Here is a 22,663-nt window from a genome sequence, read left to right on the forward strand (position 1 = left end):
CATTGATTCACTTTCAAAACATTAAAGCAGACTAGCAAATACCTTACTTCTCTTGTACTCAGATTTGAGAAAGAATGTAATAAAGAGTGGGACAAAACTAAGAAGAAAGGGCGATGTGTTGTCCTATGGTCCCACTAAGGACCTGCATGATTATTACGGTGCTCTACAATTGCAACTGCATTTTTTGGTGAAAATTGTGGTTTTCTTACCCCATACATTACTTGACCCAGAACATGTTTAGGTTTAGAATTGGTTGAGTCAATGACTTTTTTTCAAGCATCCACGTGGCATCGGTATGGAATATATTGAGGAAAGGATTTTGAATTAAAATGAAAAAGAGGAAGCATAAAAGACCCTTGGTGATAAGAGAGGAGTTTAATTGATATGCATGAGATAGGAAGAACTTAGGAAGGTCATCTCTGCTATCATTCAATTATTCAAAACTTATTTACTATGTTTGCCAGATTGTTTCACTCCCCCCTCCCCCCAGGTGTAAGAAATACTGTAGTCAAATAAAAATCTAGTGCAAGGTCTCGCATCCCCGTGGAACAGTAAGACAATAAAAACCACAAATAAACAACTTGCAATGATTTGTGGCAAGAGCCTACTTGAAAACTATTACCAAGGCAGAGGATAAAGGCAGGGAAGAAGGTACAGAAAGATTGCGATGGGATTTTGTTGGGATGTCAGGGGAGGACAAGGGTAGCCATATCTTGGATCAAGTAGGGACTTTGGGGACGTGTTCTGGGCAAAATACAAACATCTTAAGTAATCAAGAAAGAGCTGGAGAGGGGAAAGGAAGAACAGCAGTTAGCTCTTTTCGGAGAAAAGCAAGGAAACGTACTGAGCAGGCTTCCCTTTCAAGAGAAAAAGTCGCGTTTCTTTTTCCACTTGTTAAAAGCTAAAGACCGTGTGATTTATGACAAACATTCCTTTCAAAGGGGAGACTCACCTTAGACACTAAGAATTGGTGTGACTGTCATTTGGCTTCAGTGATTGGTACAGCGTACTTTAGTTCTCTTCGCCTATTGGCTACTGCGCCTGTCTCCAGATGAGAAGCCATCTTGGCTCCCGCCCCTTACCGCAGGTTGCTGTGGGGATTGTAGTTCGTCCCGTTTGGGCCTGCTGTGGGACTTTTCCCGTCAGCTCCCTGATCCACCCCAGTGGGGACACGCTCAGGCGACACTCCTGTCCCGTGCTCCCGCCCTCTTGCCTTTCATTCCAGCCGACAAGACCTTGGAAGGTAGGGGCGCGGGAGCCAAGCCCAAGTGGAAGAGACTGTGGGGCGCGGGCTGGGTTTCCGTGAGCGTCTGGTCAGTACCCCAGCGGCCCGCGGGGCGGGGACAGGCCAACACCGCTCGCCTGATGGTGACTGTCTCACCCACCTGAGGAGACTTCTCAGGATGCACTCAGGCGCCCCAGCTCTTGAGCACCTGTACTAGTCTCAACCCACCCCTCGGGGTAAACTGAGGCACTGGGTCGCGACAGCAGGTCTACGAGGTGTCATTGTGGCTACCTTTGAATAGTTCGTCAGTTCCATAGGCAAGTGGCAGGAACCCTGACTCAAACAGGTCTGTGTTAAACAGTCACCTAGCTTAGGTGTCCCAAAAGGTTTGAACAGCTGCTAAGGCAGCTGCTAAGGCAGCTACAGAACAGGGCTCACGGAGGACAATGTTTTAGGAAAGAACGTGTGCTTTGATAAGTTAAAACATACAATAAAGAAAAACCCACATCAGTTCACTGTGGTGCGAGAACCTGTCACTGGTTGGATCCTATGCCTTCGTGGTTTTTAATTCACTCGGAGATAGAAAGCTGTAACCGATTGTAGAAGGAAGGAGGTAGGTTGCTGGAATTTAAGCCTATGCTGGACCTCCAGCTCAGCGGTCCCCTTGTGGATAAAAAACAGCCTAATGCTTCCTGCTCTAGTGGACCAGAGAAGCTGTTTGCAGTTGTAATCAGCACCAAGGCCAGGCTCCCGAAATTTTGTCCTTTGAAAACTGCTTATTTTCGGTCTCAGAAATATGCTGAAAATACACAGCGGTTGTTTTAGAGAAATATTAATCAGAGTTAGGCCTGTTTTGCTCAGGGCAGCCCTAAGAGCACTGTGCTTTAAAAACGGATTGTACCTGAAAGCTCCCTTTTAAGGCTCAACACCTTGGCTGCGGAGGGTTCTGGGACTTGTAGTGCCGCCTATTGCAGCTACCAATGTGCCATTTGGCCCGACCAGATGTCTTCTGGGAAATGAAGTCTCACTAAAAGTGCCTCCGGGGGGTAGTCCCTTCCCTTAGAACTACGACTCCCATATGCCCTGTCTTCTTGGCTGCCCTCTTTGTCCACCTGCTTAATTACGCTAAGAGTAAGAGCAATGTTTAGTAATGACCCCGCCCCCTTTTTCTGATTGCAAATGCTATTCAAAGTATTGCATATGAATTTTTTGTTAGAGCATGTTCACATGGTCTCCAAATCATTCTGTAGCTCCCATTAAAAAAAAAAACTTGGAAAAAAAAAAGGGCTGTCCATGGTTTCACGGTTATATTAAAATTGGGCTACCACAACTTTATTGCATATTAGATTCAATTATAAGTTAATCTCCTCTAAAGCACTATGGTAGAGATAACCATTTTTTCTATTCATCGAACTGATTAGGGAACAAAAGTTAGGAAAGTTAAGTAACTTTTTCAAGTTAAGCCTTCTATTAAGAAGTGATGGAATTGTAGCACATTCTGATTGAGAGTTGTGTTCTAGGAAAGGACCCTACCTCCCAGAAGTCAGAGTCTCTGGCTTGTAAGGCTATAGAATACAAAACCTTTCAGTTGCACAACGGTGCTTCCGTAATTAGATACTAAATGCTAATGCTACTAAACTTTTTGAAATTACTGAAGTCCAGTGCAAAGATCTCTCGGAGGAACAATTACTGGGAGTAAAGTTTTCAAAAAAAAATGTTAGCTATGTATGGTTTGAATGCACCTTAATTTCAGCGATGAGGAAACTGGTCCCTGTGAGGCAGAGTAGTTTGTCTGAGGTCACACGGTTGGTTTATATCAGAAATGAATCTCCCCGCCCCGCCCCCAGCATCTTACTTCCAATAGCAGTAAGCTATCAGGAAAGGCAAATGGGTAGCTATTTAGACAATGTTAACCTCCCCCACTCCCAAGATTTGTTCTTTACAGGCCTCACAGCAGGGCCAGTTGCGGTAAAGTCTCTTTCCTAGCTAGTAAACTCGTCCTGTTTCATTAATTCAACACATGTTTTCCTGAGCATCTTCATGTACTCATCTCGTCAGGCATGAGAGACTTTAAATGAAAAATGCCCAGTGTACCAGAGCTGGAGGGACCATCTCTCATTTTCACGTTAGCCACCAGTCTTTCTCTCATGCCTTGGGTCAAAGGGAAGTGGGTTTCCTGAGGTTTCCTAAAGCTGAATGCTACCATCAGGGCAATGCTTGCCTCCTCCTGGTGTCCTTACCCCACATCCTTCCTGCAAATATCTGGTGGCATGTATTACAGATGCTTTTGTGTTCTTATCTTAATTTGTATGATCAGCTTCAATATGTTCCATTTCTGTTTCCCGAGTTAGTTTTGTTTTGGTTCCTAATCCACCTTTTTTTTTTTTTTTTTTTTTTTTTTTGCTTGTTCCTCCAGAGATGAGAAAATGAGGTTTTGATGCTGTTTTTACATTCACAGATATCACAATCTAACACTGATATAAGGCATTGCAAATGTACACATGGCCTGTGTGTTACACAACACTTTGGTTTGAGAAGATGACACAGGGCCCTTCAGTTATGTATTCACAGATATGTAAGCAAGCACCTCTCACGTTTCCCGTGTGAGAGATGATTTCTGGATAATTAAGTAATGACATAACAGCTTTCTGAATTGTTGGCCAAACTCTGTAAATTATTGGCTAAACAGTCAGAACAAGTCACTGTGTACCAAGTTCTTCCCATCAATCTCTGTGACCTCCAGCACTGGCTGGGAACACTTTGGGAACTCGCATTCATTAGCTCCCCAGAGCTCTGCTCCCATAGCCTTTCCTTCAACCTCACTTTTCTCTCTTAATGCAGAAATGCAGCTTTGACATGTAAGATGTATGGTTATGTTACTTTCCACATGAACATGGCAGAGAGAAATCCCAGCCTCTGAGGTCATCTTCCAAGAGCTATATATATGGACGTGCCCATGTCTTTGACTTCTCAGATGACGCAACAATCCAGGTGAAGGCAATAGATATCAATCACTTGGCATCCTGGGATTCAAATCCCAGCTCTTTAAGGCTTCTGTTAGCTCCAACAGTCTGTAGCAGATATATAAATGATATGCCTTGTTTTTTTCATTGTTAATGCAAACTTCGTACATGAAAATAAAATAATTTTTTTGTCCTCTTAGAGTAAGAAAGTGGGCCATAATATTTAAAATGCAAAGTTTTGTCACTCTTGAAAACCCATCTTGCCAGGCTGGTGACATTCTTATGGTCAGGGAGCCAGTGAAGGTTTTATGCAATCCCTGCCTGCTGAGAAGTCTTTGACCTATGTTTCCATGTGGTTATTAAACTTAGACTGGGAAGCAGCTGGCTTATGTCAGTGAGGCCGTTTGTCTACCGGTAGAAATGGAAGAGAAAACCTGGCCCAGGATTTCAGGTTAAATTCAGGCACTCATCCCCCAGTTTGTGAATGACTCAGGGGCAATAGCGAGTGACTTATTTCTAAAGTTGATAGTACTGATAAAGACATCATTTTCTATTACTTAGTGACAGAGAAGGAGGGTTCTCCTTCTCTGAGGGTTCCAGTCAAAAGGAGGAGGTAGGGTCAGGAAGTAAAGGAGATGTGGAGGTCAGTTCTAAACATTGAACACAGGCATATAGCTTGCTCCCGGCTTCTCTAGGTCCCCACTATGGATCTGTTGTAGAAAGCAATGAATGACTAACAGGGAGGTGATCGTGGGATTGAGTGATAGCATAGTTTAGATACAGGTGAGGGAAGGAGGGAGTGCTGGGATTTGGCAAGTAGAATGGAGGTCTGGGCACCCAGGCAAGACATTCAGTGACTGAAGAGGGTGTCAAAGTGAGGTCACACAGACCAGCACAGAGCACTGTGCTGACTAGCTTCTGTCAACGTGACACAACTAGTGCTACCTGGGAAGAGGGAACCTTAGCTGTGGAATTGCCTCCATCAGATTGGCCTGTCGGCCCATCTGTGGGCATTTTCTTGATTAATGATTGATGTGGGTAAGCCCAGCCCACTGTGGGTAGTGCCAGTCCTGGACTGTGGTCCTGTGTTGTATAAAGAAGAAGGGTGATCAAGCCATAAGAAGCAGACCAGTAAGTATAGTCCACCTAATGTCTGTGCCTTGGTTCCTGCTGTGATGTCCCTTCATGAAGAACTGTAAGCCTTATGATAAACTAAAGTTTTCTTCCCCAGTAATAGAGAAAAAATCAGGCAGTGATGTCATACATAGTTCAACATGTATAAGAGCCTTGTGTGATGTTATACACAGGCCAGCATTTACAAGAGCCTTTTGTGATGTTATACACAGTCCAGCATCTACAAGAGTCTTGAACTTTCTTCCAAGGGAATTTGGGAAACCACTTAGCAGTCTCAAGTGGAGAAATAAAATGTTTGCATATTTTTAAAAGTATCGATTCAATGTGTATAATGTATAATAAATCAGTGACAAGCCAGTAGTCAGTGTGGAAAACATATTTACAACTGTGCTTGCTGTCTACACACACACACACACACACACACACACACACAATTTATTATATACACATATACACATGCATATAGTTCATTATACACACAATTTATTATATACATATATAATCCATTACACACATATTTATTATACATACAAATGTATACTTTATGATGCATACATATGCCATTATACACATATCTATATAATTTATTATACACACATAAAATATATTTAATTCATTTTACATACACACACAGGCACACACATAGGCACACATACATGCACACACAAAAAAATAGAAGCTTCCTATTAAAAAGACAGGCTTTCTGGTCTACTCCAGTTCTATCAGTGGCTCTACCACTGAAGAGAATGACACCTCATCCCACAGCAAACATTCATTTTTAAAAATTCTCTGAGGCTTCTTGAGCCCCTTATGTATTCGTGTTGAGATGTTGATGGATGCATCCTTGTGAGGATGATGTGCAGGTAATCACGTGAATTTGTTAGTGTATCATCCATGCCTTATCTAGAAGACATATGTCTATAGAACACATGAATTTGTTAGTGTAGTATCCATGCCTTATCTAGAAGACGTATGTCTGTAGGATCCATTCTCTCCATACCCCTCTACTAAGATGTTCCCTGAGCCATGAAGGAGTGATTGACAGATTTGTTTCTCGAATATTAGTGTGCACCCATGTGTCCTGATGACTTAAGAATGTGGCTGGTAGATTTGGAATGGACCAGAAAACCAGCCTTCCTGATAGACTCTTGATGTTGCTTCATGGACTGTACTCTCAATGGCAAGAATTTAAGCAGTTCTAAAGTCTGTCTGTGAGAATTGAGATGAGAATAGGTAAGAGGATGAGATTAGGTAAGATGGATGTAAGCCAACCTAGGCTACCAGGTATGACACTGTCTGAAAAAAGTCAACTAACTAAAAATAAATAAACAAAATCATAATGTTTTGCATTCTCTTTCGTGCTTCCTTGTTATCATATTTTGAATATTGAACAGAATACACTATTTCCAATTCTACTGCTTTACCTTACACGTCACAGGTCATGTCTGGAAATTCTTCAACCATTTCTATATACTTAAGCATTATTGGTGCAGGAGAATTGAAATATCTTTTCCTTATTCATCCTAGTCTCATGGCCAAGGGACTCCCCTTTCTCTCTACTCCCCTTCTCTCAACAAAAGACAGGTGAACAATCTTTGAAATGTATGCACATTTATGTAGTGTAAGGTTTAGATTACATGGAGTCCTTGTGAAGCAATGACAACTTGGCGTTGGGTGAACATGTCTCTTTGTGTTAGGCTTGCTGAAGTAGATTGAGGTATGGAGAGTAGGGATTATAGGAGTATGCAGATTGACTAAGGGGTGGGTGCTGCTGTTTTCCTCTTGACATTTCTCAGGGGATTCAAATCCCATAGTTTTGGAAGGAGAGTCTGGAGAGTAGCATTTGAAGGCTATGGGAGGGAAAGATGTGAGATGTCTCACCTAAGGCTCTCCCGGAACTTGATGAATAACTCCAGGTTGTGTCCTGGGGATACATCCTCTGTCCACTCACAGTGCCACCTTCCTCCCCGAGCCATGTTGTGTCCCTAGCTTTGTGTGCCTAAGTCATGATTCTCCTTATGGGGACTCTCAGGTTGAGTTCTCTTCCTGGTATTTTGTTAATTTCATCTTCATAACTGGAAGTAAAAAAAATCAATACATTCATTAAAGCCATGTTAAAAAAATTTTTTCTGAACCTGTGAGTGCTGCACACGGTCTAAAGAACCATTGAGAACAAAATGCAAGCTGCTCTCTCTAATGACATTCTCTGTTTCCGGTGCAGTTGTCTGGAATGCACGGCTTCCTTGGAGCTGCTGTTTGGAAATCCGGTTCCTTTTCTTAAATAATTACAACTCCCCCCCCCCCATTTTCCATTGGCAGAGTAATTAATATAATTTGATTAAATCCCTTTTATTTCATGAATCATTGATATTGTAGAGACTGAGGAGGAAGAAAACTTCCCCTACCCACTTAGATCCTGCTTCTAGGGCCCTTAAAATTAAATGTACAGATTGAAGAGCTTTTTTTTTTTTATTGTATGTGCATGTGGAGGACTTTAGAGAAGAAACACTTGGATGAGGAAGGTAGTGCTGGGGCTCGCATACCTTCTGGAGTGAGAGCAGGGAAAGGAAGAGGTGATGTGGTCTGTATTCTGGAGTAGACACAGATGGGAGGGCGAGCTGGGGAAAGATGCCTGGAGACACAGATGAGAAATGAAGGCTGTTTCGTAAGGTTTCCTGTGCACACAGTTGCTCTCTTTTTCAGAAGGAGAGGGAACCCTTTTACAAACACATCTACTTCACAAAGGGAAGTAATGCCCGGCTATCAGCTTGCAGGAGAGATAGTGAAAAGAGCCCTCCCTCCCCAGGCTGCTGTTTAACTGCCATCACACAAGATAGCCTCTATTCCAAGGTGGCATGTTTAGGCGAGGCGAATTCTGATCACTGCCAGAACTCTTTCTTTTTAAAAGCATTTCCTTCCCCATAGAAAATGTGCAAACTTATGTTTGAATATTTATATTTAAAATCTTACTAAGAGCCTAGGAGTATTCTTGCCCTGAATATATATTAACCAACATTGTAATTTTATTTGCCAGCATTTGCTGAGTCTCTCTACTCAATAGGGGGCTATTTTACAATGTAGTAGCTTTATTTGCCTGGTGCGTTGACTCCATAGAGAGAAAAGGCAAGTTCAGGAAGAGGAATATTATTGCCATTAGGCTCGATATAGTTAAATATCACATTTGTAAGAGTCATGGCATTTTTAGAATTATGGCCTATGTTTCCGGTTAATGATTAATTAAGCATGAATTAAATATGAATAAAGGAGAAAATTGAGAAAGAGAGGGAAAAGGTACAGTTGCTGTATTCTGGAAAGGTAGGACAAGTTCTGAGTCTGTGTGGTTATTAGCAACCCTCTCTTTTTCTCTCTCTCTTTCTTTCTTTCTCTCTCTCTTTCTTTCTTCCTTTCTTTCTTTCTTTCTTTCTTTCTTTCTTTCTTTCTTTCTTCCTTCCTTCCTTCCTTCCTTCCTTCCTTCCTTCCTTCCTTCCTTCCTTCTTTCAGGTTTGCCTCTTTCTTTTAGCAATCAGAATTCTATTAAAATTCAGTGTGTTTGGCGGTTTCTCAGACTCCCAGTTACTCGAGTTAAAAACCATCATAGATAATGTTGAGGTGCCAGTACTCCCTATGAGGTTTAATGCATGTGTATTTTATTTGGAGGAGATTACAGCCTGTAGTCATTTAATCAGTGAAGTTTGTGGTATGTGGTAGGAACAAAATTTTCATTTTCTTCAAGGCTTGAGGTCTCCTTTTTATGTCTTCAGTTGGAAAAAAAAAAAAAACCACCCAAATCCAACAACAAAAATAAAATTTTGCCTTTGTCTTTAGATTCTGCGTTACACAGAGGACAGTATCCCCATTGTATCAGGAGCTGTCTAAGCAATGGCTACAGGATTTTTTTTACACAGAACAAAAGCCTTAGGACAGGTGGAGAGAAGAATTAAATCCTGCCTTTAAAAAAAAAAAAAAAAAAAGACTGTGTACTGGAATACTGACAACTCCTGTGTAACCTTCTCAAGGATGACCCTGCAGAAAGGAAAGGCTGTGGGAGGAAGCAGAGAATGAAAGGAAGAGAGACATGTCCATGGTTGATAAATAGCAAGAAAAGGGTGGTTGAGGGGAGCCGTCATCTGTATAAATAAAGCGAAGTTGGCATGCCAGTCACTACATTATATGAAAGCAGGAGGTCTCTTTTCAGCGTTTGGCCCACTCTTTGCATCTAAACAGTCCTTACTTTCCAGAATACAACAACTATCCCTCCTTTCTCTCTTTCTCAGTTTCCTCTTTAATTCATATTTAATTCATGCTTAATGAGTCACTAACAGGAAACATAGCCGTCATTCTAAAAACGCCATGACTCTGACAAATGTGATATTTAACTGTCTGCTGCTTTAAGGTATAGACCCCTGCCCACTTAATCAAGTGGGGACATGTTAGAGAAATGAATGGTTATATTTATTCCAGGACAGTGGAAACAAAGGTACTCGTCTGGTTTGGATGTGATGCATTTTCCCCAAAGGCCCCTGTGCTATGGGATTGGTTACCAATTGACTGGGTCCAGGGAAGTGAGGACCATGAGGACTTTGACCTAATCAACAGGGGTTTGTTTCATGATAGATTTCATTTGATAACATTACTGAGAGATAGTGGGGACTTTAGGAGTTGGGGCATAGCTAGAAGAATGAGGACACACAGGGTGTGCCTTTAAAAGGCTTGTCTGGTCCCAACTCCCTCCCCGCATCTCTGTTTGTGCTTCCTGGTTGCCATTATGTGAATAGCTTCCTTTCCTTACACACTCTTGTGCTTTTTGCTCTCACTAAAGGCCCAGAAATGCAGAACCAAGTGATATTCTACTAAAGTCTCGGAAACTGTGTGCCTAACTACAAAATGTCTTCTCACATACAGTTTTCTCTCAGGTATTAATAATAGTGTCTAAAATCTGACTGCCAGAGAGAGGTACCAAGTTCTCTTGAATCACTTAGGGTCTGGGTAATTCTAACTTGTACCCAGCACTGCAGCGTTCCTTAGAAAGCAGTCCACCAAGATAGATGAAGCAAAGAAGTGCAGACCGACAGGAGCCGGATGTAGATCGCTCCTGAGAGACACAGCCAGAATACAGCAAATACAGAGGCGAATGCCAGCAGCAAACCACTGAACTGAGAACAGGACCCCCGTTGAAGGAATCAGAGAAAGAACTGGAAGAGCTTGAAGGGGCTCGAGACCCCATATGTACAACAATGTCAAGCAACCAGAGCTTCCAGGGACTAAGCCACTACCTAAAGACTATACATGGACTGACCCTGGACTCTGACCTCATAGGAAGCAATGAATATCCTAGTAAGAGCACCAGTAGAAGGGGAAGCCCTGGGTCCTGCTAAGACTGAACCCCCAGTGAACTAGACTGTTGGGGGGAGGGTGGTAATGGGGGGAGGATGGGGAGGGGAACACCCATAAAGAAGGGGAGGGGGAGAGATTAGGGGGATGTTTGCCCGGAAACCGGGAAAGGGAATAACACTCGAAATGTAAATAAGAAATACTCAAGTTAATAATAATAATAATAATAATAATAATAATAATAATAATAATAATAAAAGAAAACAGTACACATGCATTGAAATATGGAAAGAATGTGGCAACTATAATCAGGTCAACTTCAAACTGTAACTTTAATACAAGACATACCAAATATAACATATTTTAAAGTTTTCAGATTTTTACCACCATATTTAGGATCTTAGTTTTTATTTGCTGAAACATATCCACTTGAGCATAATACCCAAATAATTAACATGGATTGAAGGCGTTCCAGCTTGGGTTATGAGCCTACCACTTAGAACTCTCCCTACCCATAGTGAAGTCTGCTGTGACCTGCTAGGCTGGGAGCATATTCCTAACACTGAGATGAGAGGTTTGCCCAAAGGGAGTGGGCATACCTCATGTGCACAGCTTGAATACAGAGATGGTCTGATTACATGGAGATGGGGATGCTTTGAGCAGAGGGGAAATGATCCTGGGGCTATAAAACCAACAGGTGGCCACTGCAGTGTGAAATCCTAGGGGCTAAATTCTTCTGGCTTAGGGGTTGAAAAAAAAGGGTAGGCAGCTTTACTAACCAATGGCCACAGATACATCTGCAGCTGAGGCCCCCTCTTGGCTCTGTGGAGCAGGGGATAAAGCATCCTCTAAGCTTAGGCTTCCTTTGGCCTCTTGAACTTCCAGGAGGCAGTAGGCCAAGGTTTCCCTGGCTTGGAGGAATTGTCTGGGCTTGCTTTCTGGTGCAGACTGAACAGCTGGGTCCAATCCTGTGGGTCAAGGGCTGGCTGGAGCTACATGTGTGGGTCCCAGGGAAGCCAGAAGCATCTGTGTTTTCAGTACATTCTAAGTTGTTGATCATGGTGAAGTCCATAGCCTTCACTTGAAGTAGCAAAGTTCTGGATCTTCATGACATCTGTATGTTTAGGTTTTGTGTAACAGAATGGGAAAGACTTGTTTAGAATTCAGGAATCCTCTTTTCTGGCCATTCATATACCTGTCCTTCTGTGTATCTGTCTGTCTTCACTGTTGGTCAAGGACTGTTTTGAATGCCTCGTTCCAGTGTGCAGGTCTTAGTCTCTCCAAGGTAGATATAATAGTACACACTTTATTAGTAGGCCTGGATTTGGTGATAATGGTGGTCTCCATGGGGTTATGTTCTGAATGCTTGTTTAGCAGCTGGTTGCCCTAGTTTGGGAGGGCGTGGCACCTTTAGGAGGAAGGCTATTGCTGCTAGCTATACCCAGCCAGTGGTTCCCATATCAATCACCCTTTGCTTCCTGCCTACTAGGATGGAAACAGGTTTCACTGCATACTTTTGCTGCTGTGACCTGCCTTCCTATCATGATGGTCTCAAGCTGTGAGCCAGTGTGAGTCCTTCCTGTCTTAAGTTGTTTTTCTCAGTTATTTCATTATTGATGCAACGATAACTAAAAGGATATTACCACAATATCTTTTGTGTAGTGAGAACCTGATAAATGAAATTATTCTTAAAATATTTTTTACATTTTTACTGTTTTTGAGCTTAGGTATCCAGGTACATTCAACCCAAACCAGGGGTCTTAGTCACCAACTACATGAGTTTGATCTGGTTTCTTGTCTCAGGAAATACAATTTCCTCATTTTTAAAATGGTGATGGTGCCTTGAGAGGTGGCACACAGCTGTAGTCTCAGTGCTTGGGAGTCCGAGGCAGGCAGATCTCTGAGTTTGAGGTCAGCCTGGTCTACAGAGAGAATTCCAGACAGCCAGGACCATACAGAGAAACCCTGTCTCAAACAACAATAACAAAAAGGAGGGGATTGAAGCGATGACTACTTAATGTTGTGAATCTTATGCGTGTGGAACACTATGTGAGTATGGATGTAACCGTCAGATAGAGAGTTGTGGCAGAGAAGGGAAATAAACAGGCAGAACGTGTTATTTAAAGACCTCAAGTCCAAGAATGTCGAATACTGTGATTAAAGGGGAAGTGGGTATCCTATCTAGATAAAACAGCCAGGGATATTGAACAGACACTAACATAAAGGGCGGAAATGGATCTGGCCATAAACATGGGTAGAATGGCATTCTCAGCAGAAAGAACATACGTCAGATGGTAAGATGGGAAAGAACTTGCCATCCTTAAAGGAGGCGTCTGTGGTTAGTAGAGATTGACAGGGTGACTAGATGAGGTTGGCCATAAGGCAAAGCTCTATAGGGCCTGAAACTGAAGCACAGAGTCCAGCTAATTGTACCTGGGCCTCAGTCCTACAGCTCGAGCTTTCTTCTTGATGTCTGTGGTCTTCTTCATCTGGCATACCACCTAGCATCTTCTCCTAGACTTCCTCCTTGTTACTAAAACATGAGTTTTCTTCTTAGCTGATGTGTACTGCCTCCTATCTCCTTATGCTTCTGCCTTCAGTAGGGGTACCGAGTATGTCCTTCCTGGTCTGATAAATCTCCTATGTGACCACAAAAATCAAGAAGAGGGCCTTGCTGGAGGGATGCAGATGAGCGGGAAGACCAGGATAGAGAGAAGAGATATTGAGAGTTGACTGAAGGAAGAAGCAATGCAGTATGTTTAGATCATGGCTCCAATACTCATTTGAAAAGAGCTTTATGACTCCTGCCTGAATCCTCTTACTAGCACTTCCTTATTTGAAAATTGGAAAACTTCTTGTAAGGTGGAGAAGTGACTCAACATGCACCATGGGTGGAGTCAATAACATGGTATTAACCGTAGGTTCCTCGGAGCTAGGTCCGGTGTATTTTGCTTTCTTGACTCCTAGACTTAACAACTACAACAACTACAACAACAACAACTACAACAAAAAACAACCAACAAAACCTCCAGCCTTTATTTTACTCATAATGTCTTGATGAAAACCTGTATTTGCTCCACAGAGTGCATGCTACAGAAAGACAGAAGCATAATGGCTATTCATCTATGGCCATTTCCTCATTGTTCATTCACTGCTAAAGTTTACACTGCCCCCAGGTTGTGTCTATGCTGTTCATGCTGCAGTGACTTCTTTCTCTGGTCTATCGAATTTTACCTGATGGAGAGTAGAGGTAAGGAGTCATTCTTGACATCTGAACTTGCATAGTGAGTTTCCATTGAACGGTAGGGCTCATAAGTGGCACAGCAATGTTGTCTGTCTTTCCTCTCTAGCTCCATGAGGGCAGGGCATTGCTGTCCTGTTTACCTTCTGCCTTAGATGATCCATGTATGATCCAATGTATGATCCATGGTCACTAACCATTCCATTTAAGGCTCACTATTACCAGTAAGATCTGAAAGTCCGGATTGTCCTGATGTTTGTTTATCTTAGTAGATGGGTGGTTTATGTTGAACAAATAAAGGGAATTTCAATGTTGAGCCATCAATGTGGGACTCATAAGAAGCGTCTCTGTCATCTTGCTCTTTAGACTGACTTGTGACTTTGTTTTTCATGTAATGTGCCATTTTGAGCTGAGGACCCAATCCCTCCGTACCTCATGGTATTTGTAAAGAGAGGTGATAACACCGCTAAGCTTAGAGGTGTTGTGAGTATCAAGTGAGGTGGTTATAAGTCATATCGTAGGAAGTATCTGGTGCAGCATTCACAAGATTCTACCTCAGACAGAATGTGTGGTATTAGATCTGTCTGCCTAGTTGCAGCTAACAGTTACAGGTCTGTCAGTTTTAACATTGACAATCACAGGTCAGCTGGGCCCATATAAAGTTATAACACCTTATATTCACTTTATCATCCAATAAATAAAAAGACCATCAGTTCTGGGCATGAAGAGTTTACTAAAAATGTCAATGAATACCACCTAGGATTCAGCATAAAAAATAAATGCTGGTTGATGCTGAAGACAGGAATATAAATCAGAAAACAAACACATCTGCAGTACTGTAGTATTTAAATGCTGCCTCATAAACACTTAAGATTCTCATTAGTCCAACAGCAGAAAGTGATAAATATTAATATTTGTCATCAAAGAGAAAGCTTTGAAACCAAAGCAGAGTAAACAACAGTCATCTTTCAAGGATTACATAATTCTGGGTGAATTTTTAATTCAGTAGCCTCAAGCCTCTTTTTTTTTAATTCTATATGAGGAAAGCTATTTTTATCTGCTACATAAGTATGAAAGATGTGCAGTTAATTTAAAAATTCAGGTGTTTGGCTGATTCCAATAACGTTTGTAAGAACTAGGTCTGCTATGTCTAAAGTCTGAAGAAGACCCGTGTGACTGAGTGCATGCTTCTTTTTCGATCTTGGATTCCATTGCAACAGAATGGCACTGGAAATGGGCTCCAGATAGGGCGTGAAAACTCATGGCTAGCTTGTCTTTGCTGCAGGGTCTCTCCCCACTTGACCAGCTCTGAAGGTGCCCGGAAGCACGTTCTGCAGTGGACTCAGGGAGCAGGAGGACTCACACACACTTGACTGCGACCAGGCCTGTTTTGCTTCAATGTTTAAGCAAGGAAACTCACTTTGGGAGAGCATTATTCTGTCACCAAGGAGCAGAGTAGTGGCAGTTGGGAGACTGCAGGGCCCAGCCCTGGCTCTCACCTGACATGCACGTCGAGACTCATTTTCCACTTCAGTGACGCCAGAGTTTGAAGCAGATCATTCTAAAATCCTATCACTCTCCAGCATGCAGTGCCGTGGGTAGAGATGCTCTGGGCTTGAGTGAGCCCTTTTCTTAAGGCAGAAGGGTAATGTAGATAGGTTGTGTTGTTGTTGTTGTTGTTGTTGTTGTTGTTGTTGTTTTTTAATGTAAGTTAGTAGATCCTTAGCTGTCTTATTCATTACACGAAAAGAGTACAAGGGTGTTGTAAACACAGGAAAGATGTATTCAAAAGCATCAAGTGCTATATTTGGCAGAACATAGGATTTGTTGATAATGTTGATAATGATTGACGATGTGGTGGTATTTCAATTGCTGTCTTTTTATTGTTTGAGAAAATACGAATATAGATCATGTTGTTATATATCATGTATGCAGATTGTTGTTGCATACTATGTTTGTATTTTGATAGCACTTTTCTGTCTCTTTATACCTCAATTTCTTCATCTGAAAATGATGATAGTAAGACAATATACCTCATTTGTGAGTGTAAGTATTAAGCAAGAAAATATATAAAATCACAAAGGATATTTCCTGGTAGCTTTTGCTCTCTCTTGCTCTTCTCTTCTCTGCTCTCATGTCCTCTTCTCTGTCCCTTCTCTCCCCATCCCCCATTCCCTCCATGTGCCCATGGCTGGCTTCCTTTGTTCCTCCCCTCTTATACTCTTCTTCTCTCATTAAACCTCTCCATGTGGAAAAAAAAATTCCTGGTATACAGCAGTAATCTTTCATCAATTATTTGGGGGGTTATTTTTATTAGTAATCAAAATACTTTAAGAGAACTCCACAAACAAGACACATGGTCCAAGAGGTTTTCCCTAAAGGTCTGATTTATTGAGGTCCATAGGGGAAATGGAGTTAGATCAGTGCTGGGGAATCAAGATCCAAGATTAATTCTTAAGCCAAATGTTGAGGCCTTCTTAAAATCCAACATTCCAGGTCCTCAGACATAGGTCTATATACACCTGTGTTCCCACATTGGCAAAGAAAACGAATTAGGATCCCTTCCTTAGACCAGATTGGTGTGGGCCAGGCATGAAAACAAGAACTTTGCATGCTCTCAGTTCATCCTGATAGCAGCTCTGAGTCAGAGTCAGAAGTGCTGGTTACCTGTGCTTTCCTAGAGAGACAATGAAAGCCCAGAGGGGTAAAAGAATGCTCAGGCACATCCAGCTGGCAAGTGGTGGACCTTCCTATGGATTCAGCTGTCTCCATTAGGGCGGGGATCTCTCCCGGCAGATGCCATCAGAAGGTTGACCTGGTTCGTAGCTTCTTCTTCCCTGTATGTTTCCCTGTGTGTATCTGATGGAGAGGGACCCTCTTTTCCTCAGTGACACAGCAAATTAACACTCAATTTTATTGTTTTCAAGATCATTTAGTTTCAACTAAGGGGGTGAATTTCAATGGAGAATGGACTTATTTAAGGCAATGTCAATATTTTTCTCAAATTGGCAACATCAAAACTGTGATTACGGGATTAAAGAAAACATACTGCATTTATGTAATGCAAACTCACTTCAAAATATCATATTTCGGTATCATTCCTCATAGCATAGCTTGCAGCTGTTGGCATCAGTCTATTTTTGATACACGAAAATAAGTTGTTTCTTGCTAACTCCCTTGAGTCTATGGGCAGATATCAGACAAGTTTGGAGTCTATGAGGCCAACATTTTGATCAGAGGGCCCAGAACATTCTATAAGACGATGTTGTTAAACTAATTTGCATAACTACATCATCTTACTTATTTTAGATGCAGGAGTATTCTCTAAATAAAATGGCATCGCTACGTCACCACTGCCTGGTCTCGCTGATGTCCTTGGATGGAGACCACCCATCTTAGCTCATCTGTCCTTCATGCCTCATGGAGATAGCTCCTTTTCATGCATCATTGTCCTGGGTATGTTTTGACATCCTTATTGTTGCCAGTATACTCTTCCATTAGAACACAACATTACCACACCTTAACCTTTCCTAATTGTTAAACCTTTAGGTTCCCTCCACCTATTTTTTTTTCCTTTCATTTTCTCTGGTACATACTAATGAAGAATTTGCATGCAAATGTCATCATACCCATGGTTGGAGAATCTGGGCCACATCGCAAGCTTCTGACAGGATTATGCACCTCACTTTTTGCACATGGCAGGCGGGCCTCATCTATAGACTTAGGATTCTTTTAGCTGCTTCTCCTCAGCCATGCTGTGCAGGAATTTCAGAAGATAACTATAAAGCCAGAAGCTGCTGGGACAATTAGCCACACCATTCTTCAGCCTCCACTGGCTGAACAAAATAAACACTCTGGTTTGACTTCTTCAGCCTAAAGCAAGTATATGTTATTCAATATGTTAATCTCTTACCACTGTTTATTTATTAATGGTGGATTAGTGAATATTGCTAATCAAATCGCACCATAATATATACCATTAAGTATGACAGAATGCCTTCAGCTGCAAGTTACAGAAAACCTAATTTAAGTTGGCTGAAACAAATAGAGGGAATGGCTTGTGCATAAGGAAAAAAAAATCTAGAAATGAGTGTCTGCTCAGTCCATCAGAGATGTAAGGGAGTATCTTCAGTGCTCCTGTCCTTTTCTGGTGGTCTTGGGAGAGCAGTTGTATTCCAGGAGTGAGGGAGAGGTGACAGAGGAGAGTGAGGAGTGTCACATTCTGTCCATCCTGGGAGTTGTTAGCCTGATGTGTTACTGCAGAGGCAATGTGTTCACTGTAGAAATGATCTCACCTGCAGTCTTGCCTCCTGTAGGAAATCATTGTTCTCGTTCCCATGTCTGTCTTTCTGGTTTAGTCATAAATGCCCATGTGCACAGAAGGCTAAGATGCCTCATGTTGCCTTTATGTGGTCAGCACCCAGGTCCATGCCTAGAACCTGGCCGTGTTGATTCCCTGTGCTACTTTGTACTCCCATCAACTGCCGGTGGTTACAGCCTTCTTTTGGTTCTTAATTCTTAGTGGAGATAAGGAGGACAACATTGAGTGGTGTGTGTGTGCGTGTGTGCGCGCACGCGTGCGCGTGCGCGTGTACATGTGGGGAACCTATTTATTGAGTCAAGCATTCTGAAGTGAAGTTTCTTTTCTGTTACTCTTTCTACAACCTAGCCTCTGTTCTCATCTTCTAGGGAGACACTGAGAAAAATGTCTTCCCTTCTTTTATTTCATCTCAGGGGTTTTGTTTTGTGTTTTTGTTTTTTAATACACACTGGAAAAGGTACAGACATTATTTCTCTTCCTTCCTTGTACAAAGAATAACGTGCAGTACACATGGTTTTGTGCATTACTTTATTTGATTTGACTGCTGTATAATCTTCCATTATGTGAATATTCCATAGTTTTATTGATCTGTTCTCCTGTCTAGGCTTATTTGAAACCTGTGTCTTTCCAAGCTGACTGGGCCCAAGTGAACCATTGTACTCCAGCCCTGCAGCTACGCCACTAATAGGAGGAGGCAGATGCATCTTAATTTCTTATCCGACTGCCTGGGCTCCGGCACACTTTAACTTTGCCTCCAGTGTGTAGTTGGCAATGTCTGAATATTCCGAATCTCCCAAGAAAAGAAGAATTTCTGAGTGGTTTCATGCTCTTTGGAGACCGCTTGGTTGTGTTAGTCTCTTTCCTTATCAGATACTTTTGTGTTCTGGCTTGGGTCATGAGCTAATCTCTTTGTCTCATCCCAGGAATCATGAAAGTTATGCAGGACGGCAGTTCTGTGCCCTCTGCCTTTTGAGGAAGCTCATCTCCCAGTTTAGTGAGCCGCGTGCTTTGACATCTGCACCATTTTGTATCGCTAAAGGCAAATGGAAACAGGGGGTTTTCTTCCTGGTTCTTTTAATTGAGCAAAAGAGTGGAGGCTCATTCAAAGGGAATACCACAACCCTATCCCAAGTATATTCTTCCACCATTCAGAATTACACCAGGTGATGAGCGAGGACATAAAGGTATCTGGTTTGCCATTTCTCTGCGACGTAGTCCCTTGGACGTAGACCTACAAGATGAGTAGGCATCCCATGTCAAATGCACAGCACTGGTTTCTTTGTGAGCCCTTCCAGATTCTGCCCAACAAGTCCCCTTGTAGTTTCTCCCTCCGCTCCCCTTGCACAGAGCAGCCGCTGTTTCTTCCCCTTTCTCTGTCTAGAGCGGTAGTGCTTTTCAACCTCCCTGATGCTGCAACCAACCCTCTAATCAGTCCCTTGTGTTGTGGTGACCTTTGATTTTGCTACTGTTGCAAATCATAAAGTAAAAAATTGATATGCAGGATATCTGATATGTGACCCCAAAGGGGTTATGACCCACAGGTCCGCTGTCCACAAAGGGAAGGACTAGGCTGGACATTGGATTCCACTGCCTAGTACGGGGACCTGGCACATAAGAAATGCTTAGGAAATATTTGCCAACCTAATACTGACTGTTAGCATATATAAAAGACAACTTCTGGTACCCATTAAAATCTGACTTGACTAGTAAACATAGCCATGAACTTTCAGATATTTTTTAAGTGAAATTTCCCTTCAGATGACAAATTCCCACGAATCTGTAAGACAGGGATAGATAAATTTCTGGGCACACTTTACCCAATGTCTTCTAGTTCTAACATTTTGCAGAACTGTAGTTTAAAATCCATAGTCAGGAAAGTGGCATGGATGGAATCTATTCATGTCATTTGTAGCTTCCTCGTCTTCTTTGGATGTTTGGTGTTATCTACTTTTGCTGGTGGGTGTTTTTGAATTCTGTAAGGATGACTTCTTTATCACAAACACTTCTGTGATAACCAATTGTCACACTTCTTAAATTCCTTAGAAACAGAGAATGCTAATGTTGGAATAGAACTTTCCTAGCTCGGGGACAAATTGATGTAGAACAGAATAGGAGAAAGCATACAATTCCATTTAATGTTTCCATGAAGTAGGGGCCCTCATACGGAAACCCAAACCCTTAGTTGGGGGTGTAGTTGGGGGTGTAATTGAGGGTGATTATTTACATGGAAAATTGGGTGAAGAGCAGTAAATTCTGATAATGTAACAGGGAAATGGTACTTGGGCTCAAGAAATTTACTGGGATTAGTGTAATTCTCTTGGTCCAGAATCACTTGTATTTCAACATCTGGCCCATGGTGTTACTTTCTTGTATGGAAGATACCTTTGGTATAAACATGTCAGTTCCTATCTTGCAGAAGAAGGGACGCTCAAGCATGCTTATTGCTCCTGCTGGTTTTTAAGTCCCTGTCCTTGTGTTAAAGCAGCATAGTTAGGATGGGATATTTTGCAATCCTTCAAAGGTGGAATGGGGATCATAATGGTTGGCACATTGTCTTTACATGCAGTAGCTACAGACTGTTCATGTTAAAGCATCTGCTGAAGCCATTGCTGGTAGCTTATGGCTACAGACATTAAGCACAAAACTCTGCCATGTTAGCATCCCTACTCAGACACTGGGCTTTTAGAGCCAGATTCAACCCCTGCTTATGCTAATACAAGTTTTAAAATTGATTTTGGATCATGAGGATGGATTTTGAGTTTGGAAAGAAAATAATTCCAATGGCACACTCTGGGGTTTAGCAGAAAGGGCAGGCACACTCATGAATATATTTGGAGCCCCTCTCCATTCCAATGTGTTGATCCCATGGAAAAGAGTTGCATACTGTGAAAGACATGGATTATCATCCAAAACAATTTTCTGCAAGAGGAAGTCAGAATTTTTAGGCCCAAACATTAGACCAAAGAACCCGATTTTTCTTCATTTACACCCAGTGGGGTATGTAGATGGTTACAGTTATTTTGTTCATTTACTTATTTAGCTTCAAAAATTTAATTAACACTTACGATTTTATATTCCATAGGGCACCATGTGATGTTTTGATATAAATATATATTACATAAAATTTGAATACCTAGCTCAATGTCTTTTTTTGGTGAATTATATTTCCCAACTGCTTGTGTTAATTTTCATGGACTTGTACTCTGAACACATTTTCTGCTCTTGGTAGTATATGTGTTGCAAGTTTCACTGCTGTCAAAACATGTTTTTAAAAATAACCTGTGGGTTTTAATCAGTATAGTCAAGATAAATTAGATTTTTAAAAAGAAAATCTACCGAATATATAGATCAATGAGGAATTATGTTTATGATTAACTTTTGCTTTTCATGTGGCAAGACAGGACAGAGTTATACTGACATTTAGACTGTTTAATTAATTTTTTAAACTAGGATTTAATGGTAGGAAATGATAATTACTCCCAGTGATTGACTTCCCAGTTTCATTTCCTGGTCTCTTTGCCTTTATCCCAGTGTTTTCTTTGAAAGGAGACATTCTAAGGACAAGGCTGTCTGACACTTTCCCTTCACTCCTTACCTGGCTGCCTCTGTACATGTCAGGCCTTGGCTTAAATGTCCCTGTGATGGGGAAACTGTTCCTCACATTAATCTCAGCTGCATGTTAATACTTGGCTTTTACCTTTGGCTGCGAACTAAGGCGGAGGCTGTGTCTGTCTTCATCATTCTCTTACCAGTTCAGTGTCTGGTTCACACCAGACGCTTAAAGAGGCCAAAAAGGTCGCCCAGGGACATGTGGGAGCAGTGTTTTTTTTTTTAGCAATGTTTTTATCTGTCTTGGTGTAGACTCGCTCCTTTCTTTCTCTCTGAGTATGTCTTGAGTATCGCCACATCGAATTACTGGAGTAGAAAGAATAGCTGACATTCTGTTTCCAAGTGACCATGCTTTGACCCACTTCTCTGGTAATGTCATCGCACGATTGTATCTCATCGCTGTGCATTCTTGAAGGATGACAGGCGGAGCAAGTTGCTTCAGTGCACAGTCCTCATCTGTCATACAAAACAGCTTGCAGATTCTGATTGTGTGACTGAAATACGGAGAGAGGGAGAGTGCTCTTGTTGGGCTATCATGATAATTGGAAGTAACCACATCAAGGCACCAGGGAACACACAGGCAAAGAGACTGCCTTTGCGAAGTGCAACGAATTGGGAGGTGAGCCTCATCTCCAAGCTCACGGGCTCGGGATGTTTGTTGCTATGGAAAGCTTTGAGATTGAACTAGCATATCCTTTCAATGTGCCTCGGGAGCATCATGACACCCCAGCTGCCTGATTCAATCAATGCCACTCTTCTTGTCCCTGGGAGACATATCCTAAGGAACCTTGGGCATGGGTTCTATACTCTCTTCACTCGGGAAAGAGACTGTTTTTGTA

General features: G+C 41.9%; 1 protein-coding gene across 12 annotated transcripts in view; it reads left to right on the forward strand.

Annotated features, from left to right (window-relative positions):
* The first annotated feature begins 1,077 nt into the window (after positions 1 to 1,077).
* Positions 1,078 to 22,663, forward strand: part of Fhit (fragile histidine triad diadenosine triphosphatase) — a 1,549,291-nt gene continuing 1,527,705 nt past the window's right edge. For 11 of the 12 annotated variants that reach the window (NR_197208.1, NR_197207.1, NR_197206.1 and 8 more), the window contains 1 exon segment: positions 1,103 to 1,243. The gene's annotated coding sequence lies outside the window, so the exon portion shown is untranslated. 12 annotated transcript variants of the gene reach the window in all.

Source organism: Rattus norvegicus, chromosome 15 (genome assembly GCF_021556685.1).
Source record: "Rattus norvegicus strain SHRSP/BbbUtx chromosome 15, alternate assembly SHRSP_T2T, whole genome shotgun sequence".
Lineage (NCBI taxonomy): Eukaryota > Metazoa > Chordata > Mammalia > Rodentia > Muridae > Rattus > Rattus norvegicus.